Here is a 6,000-nt window from a genome sequence, read left to right as displayed (position 1 = left end):
GTCCATTTAAAAATCACCACTGTCCACTGTATTATGAAATACATGAAACTTTAACATTAATTAATCAGCCACCAGGGGGAGTTCTAAAGGTTTTGGCTTCACTGTTTTTCTTTCTGCAATTTTATACAAACTTGAATAAAAAAACCCTTTAACTCCTTTTCGAAGCTTTTATGTTGAAAATCCAACCTCCATGATCCCCTTTTCTCCTCCGAGTGCCAGACTCATCTTTTTATTATCAGCTGCTAAGAAGCTTTTCTTTCCTCTGCTTTGAATTAATTCTTGAATTAAAGGCAGAATTAAACAGCGTGATAACCTCATGCAGCCTAACATGACCCTAAAAGAGTCAGCCTCTTCACTTTAAAGGGGGGATATTGAATAAAATGATGAATGAGCTGCTGGAGGGAAGAATGGAGGGAGGGAGGTAATTTAATAAAAAGCAAAAACAAAACGTCCAAAGCTGGAAGATAATTGGTGAATCCAGGCTTTTAAGGACCTGAAATGTCAGTTTTTAAATGTCACACCTCTCTGGATGTTTCACTCTTACGGTGTGAACAAGTGAACATCAGAGCGGATGAATCCTGGATGTATAATCCCAGCTCTGTCTCATGTACCTGTCCTCACCTGGTCCTCTGCCAGGTGCTCGGCGTCCTCTCTGCAGAGCTGATTAGAGGCCCCTTCCTGTAACAGAGGACGGGACAAGGACGAGCGGCTCTGCGTCTGCCAGGAAAGCTCTCAGCTCCAGCCGGCCGAGCCGAGGCGGAGGCTGAATGAAGACGGATGGTGTGATCCAGGGAGGAGATGGAGGGTTAAACGCTGGTCTGAGAGGAGACGGACACTCAGGACTTCATTTAATGAGATAATCACAGCTCTCACAGTCGTTAAGCTTGAGTTTCTCTCACTGTTTTTGTCTCTTTGAGTCTGAATCTTACCCTCAAATATTTGTGATTTACTCTTTTCTAAAAAACAGCTTCTGCTGCTGCTGCTCCATGTTGCCTGCTCACTAGAGGGCGCCAAACAGCAATGAGAGAGCTTAAGTGGTCTGTAAAGATTTCCTCTCTGAGCTCAGTCACTCAGGGCACAGTTCAGATGTCTCCTTCCTTTCCTCCTTTCCTCCTCCCACAGACCTGTTAATGTTACATAACGAACAAAGACCCAACATCAGGATAAGAAAAGGAGTCTGATTTCATCAGGGAACAGAGACTTTTGCAGCATTTAGAAGGTAACAGAAAAAAACGTCCAAACCTTACCCAGTCCAACGCCAAGCCTGGGGCCAATTATGAGAGATCCTTTTTTATTAAGTCATCCTCTCGGCAGCAAAAGTAGAAACTCACTGTCCTAAAAGTTGTTAAAAGTCACTTAATTTTCCGAAAATGTGCAATGTGCATGATATTCTAATACGGTGGTTTTCAAAGTTGGGGCCACCAGGAGGAACCAGGGGGGCCCAAAAAATTGGAGAGAAGGGGAGAAATGGACGTTTTTTTCTAAATAACAATTTCTCCTCAATGTTTAACACATAGGGTGCCATTTTTTGTCAGATCCTCTTAGAGTTGACATTTCTTCACATATGTTTTTGGCAAAGTTCATTGGTTGCCAAGGGGGGTCCTCGGCCAGAAGCAAATAATGTTCGGGGGCCTTGGCAGAGTAAAGTTCTTACAGATGCTAAAGGAGAGGAAAGTCTTTGGAGGGACATAATTGTGCATAAAAAAACACCCAAAATCTGTTTAGAACTACAAATAAACTCAAACCAGGGCGGGATGGACCAGTGGCGGCTACTGACTTGGCTGTCTAAGGGTCTGTTTACACAACGTTTTTAGGATGAAACACAAAATTATTGCTGTGTATCCGCTGCTCATTTACATGGAAACTGCGTTTTAGCTGACCTTAAACACAAACTTTTAAAAACGGCATCCAAAGTGGATTTTTTCAAAAACGCTGTAAACAGCAAGTTAAAGTTTTCAGTGGAAACGCTGACGTCAGTGCATCCAACAGTCCAACAGTACCGTTGTTATGATCATCGTGGTCTACCGAGTTGACCTTGAGCTGCTCACTCTGCTGAATCTGTGACTGTCTTTGACAAAATGTTCATCTGTTGCTCCACTTCTGCTCTTAGCATTCACCAACACACCAGATGATCGGCCCAACTCTACTTCAGTGGAGATCTACCAAAACGCGCTTCTGGAAAAGACAGTTATAGCGCCACCTACAGGCCTGGCATGCTTACTACAGTGTTTTCAGTCCCTCAGCATTTATGTGTACAAGATATTTTTCTCTGCATTTTCGTGTTTTCAGATGAAACATTGTCGTGTAAACAGAACCTAAGAGTCTTCAAATGTTTTCAATAACTCCAAAAAAATTGCTGGATTTTATGATTTTTTTGAACGAAAGTCACTAAAGGAGTCTGAAAATTTAGCTAGCCTATTAAACAGTTTGTTCTCAATAACAGTCCTTCACTTATAACAGCACATTTAAAATTTCATATTAATGCCTCTAGTTCAGGGGTCTGCAACTTATACTTTCATAAGAGCCATTTTGCCTCAGCTCACCTGGATTTAAGTCGTTCAGGAGCCACAAAATCTACTTTATCTTTGCAATAAAGACAAAAAAAAAAGTTTAAAATTCTATAAATAGAAAAAAAATGGTGAGAAATTAGCCAAATGAGAAGTTTTTTTGTGTCTATAAAGTTGAACATGTTATGTCTTAGTTTTTGTTTAAAATAACCTTGCAAATTTTAAAAAAATGAAATAAAAAAAATGGGGTTCTTTAAATTTAATGAATTTGCAAATTTTATGAAATTTCAATAAATTGCAAACTTTTTCAAAAATTTGTCAGAAAATCGTTAAATTGCAATAATAATAATAACAATAATAATAATAATAACAATAATAATAATAATGATAATTATTATTATTATTATTATTATTATTATTATTATTATTATTATATAATTAAATAAACAAATTTGGTAAATTGTAAAAATTCAAAAATTTGCTTAATTTTCAAAAAGTTGTAAATAATGAAATATTTGATTATTTTTCAAAAATTGTAAAAAAAAAAATTAAAGAAGCAAGATGAGAAATATTTGAGGCTAAAAAAGTCTGGATATGAAAAGCAGTCCTGATCAAATCCAGATCCTGATCCTGCCATGAAAACACCCAGACATATTATTTTCTTATTGCCCCCTGGTGGAGAACATTTCCCCTGGTCTGAAGCAGGGTTTACTGATGATCACCTGGTATCAAGACTCACCTTCTTTCCTTTCTCCCAGGAAATCAGAGAGGAGACAGGAAACGCTAACACGCTCGGCGTCAGTCGTCCCGGTGGCTCAGCAGGTTTTAGGCCCACTCACGTCAGATCTTGTTCTTGACCTTTCGTGGATCCTCTGTCTTTCTTCTCTCTCGCACATTTTTTGCCACATCCTCAGTTTAATGAAGCTTAACGGGAATCCTTAAAGGTCATCTCCAGAAGCAGTTAGAGCCTCCTGCAGCGACTCAGATTAAATCATTTCATGGAGGGAAGAAATCAACAAAGTGTGAAAACTTAAAGGGAGATTTCCTGATGTTTGTTTTCACTTTGAGTTCTTCGTTTGCTGACTCTTGACCTTCATTTTCTTGTTACAGGTCTTATTTTAAAACGCAAACACCGTTTTCCGTCAGGTGATGTAGTTATTCATTAACTTATTTCCTTTATTTCTGTCTCCTGGATTTTTCTTGTCAGACTTAATCTAACACCTCAGGAAAATCAAAATGAATGCAGAGTTCTCTCTGTGCAAATTGGTTTTCTTGACGCCCGACAGGTCTTGAAATCTGTCTCCTCTCACTGTCAAAGTCTGTGAAACTGAGAGAGTTTTAAAAACAGGTCACTTTCTGGGAGAGGAGCAGCAGCAGCGTGTCGCAGAATACAAATTTTACCTCGTCTTGGAGGAGGAGTTGCTGAGGAAATCAGGCTGAAAAGCGACGGATAATAAAGCGAATGTGTGCGATATAAATGTGGGGGACAGAAACGTAAACATGAGACCAGCTGTGGAGCCACATGGAGCCAGGTGTGATAAAGCAGGAATTCAACCTTTACCAATGACAAAGCAGCATTTCCCCACTTCTGTCTGAGACTAACGGCAAATATTTACACCAGACTCCAACAAAAGAGCCACAGGTCTTTCCTCACTGCTTCCTCTGAGCTCTTTTTGTGCTCTGTGCATGTTTCACTCACACTAACCTGGATCACATCTTCCTCTCCTGACACTCACGGACTTTTTTTCCTCGTGGTGTTGACCTTTGACCGTGGTCGCCGGTTCCTGGCTCACCGTGTCCTCCCGCCAAATGTCACACCCTTTGACATATTGAGACTATACGAAGCGAGCAGCGGCGCGGTGCAGGAGAAGGTTGGATGTTGTATTTATAGGTTGACCTTTCCTTCACCCTGCACAGGCTCACTTAAAGAGCTGTATGTTGGTGGGACTGGAGCATTGTGAGCGCTTCAAATAGCAGCTTTGGGTCCTCCTTCATGACATTCATGTTGAGTTTGGACTGAAGATGGTTTAACTCTGACCAAAGTCTGATTTAAGGACAAGTTTTTCACACAAAAAAACAATCTTGTTTTGGAACCAGATTTGGGCGTATTTTAAGTCTGGATGTGCAACGTGAAATCAAGCATAGCCTGATTTATTCTCCTTTTCTTGACGTGAATCACAAACTTAAAGAGGCTGTGAGGAGTTTTTAAGCAATTTTTAAAAAGTCTTCTAGATGCTTGATCATAATCCACACTTTAAAATGAGACTATCAGCCACAATATTACAGGTTTTTCCAAAATGCTGCTTCGTAATTTGTTCGTAGCTTCCCGATTGGGTCCAAGTCTCTGTGACAATACTGTGACAGTCCATAAGTAGTAGCAGCACATTTAAAATTTCATTTTAATGCCTCTAGTTCAGGGGTCTGTAACTTTTACTTTCAAAGGAGCCATTTAGCCTCAGCTCACCTGGATTAAATTCATTCAGAAGCTACAAAATCAACTTTAAAATCACAAAAAAGACACAAAAAAAGGATAAATTTCTGTGAATAGTAAAAATCTAGTGAAAAATTATCCAAACAAGGATTTCTTTTTTGTGTTAATAAAGTTAAAAATCTGATGTCTTATTATTTTTTTCTAACTTTGCAAATGTTTAAAATGAATTGAGAACTTTGTGGTATTATAAACTTCATGAATTTGCAAATTTTATGAAATTTCAATAAGTTGCAAACTTTTTTTAAAAAATTTTGAATTTTCAAAAAATTGCCAGAATATCATAAAGTTGCAATAAAATAATAATAATAAATAAAATTATTAATAAAAAAAAAAAAAAAAAAAAAAAAAAAATAATAATAATAATAATAATAATAATAATAAGTGTATAAATAAAAAATGTAATTTTAACAATTTGTTAAATTTTCTTAAAATTAAAATTAAATTAAATTTAATTAAATTAAATTAAATTTAAATTTTCTCTTCCGTTGCTAGGCGCTGCCCAAGTAGCTGCCTGTTTCAGCAGCTCTCTCGTCTTTGTCCGTTTCTTGTCATTTTTTTCGTCTCTTTTTCGTCATCTTTGTATTTAGAGTGGATCATCACTTTGTGTGGTTCATTGTTGGTCATGGACACCAAACTTTTTGTGGCTTCAGTGATATTTTTACTACTTTTCTCCTGTGTTTGTCTGGAGATCCTACATGTAACCATGGCTGCATTGTTTACATGCGAACTCAGCTGTTAGCAGCCCGTAGCATGTCAATGCTAACTAGTGTAGGGCTTGATGATTTCCCTCGAGCTGAGGAGGAGGAGGTGAGGACGACGTGCTGGTTCTCGGGTGTGAGCTGGGAGGTGACGACATGGACCTGTTCTTCCATCCATCGTTGTTGGGAACGTGGGATCTAGCCCCGGGGGATGGACGAGCTAGCTGTGCTATCGTGCCGTTCACGAACGTGGCTGACGGAGCTGACATCGGACGCCGCGACACATTGGAGGAGCTTCACCTGC

Source organism: Halichoeres trimaculatus, unplaced genomic scaffold (assembly GCF_033239565.1).
Source record: "Halichoeres trimaculatus isolate MK-OKI-2021-1 unplaced genomic scaffold, fHalTri1.1 fHalTri1_scaffold_14, whole genome shotgun sequence".
Lineage (NCBI taxonomy): Eukaryota > Metazoa > Chordata > Actinopteri > Labriformes > Labridae > Halichoeres > Halichoeres trimaculatus.
The sequence above is the reverse complement of the archived record's forward strand: the minus strand, read 5'-3'. Positions refer to the sequence as shown.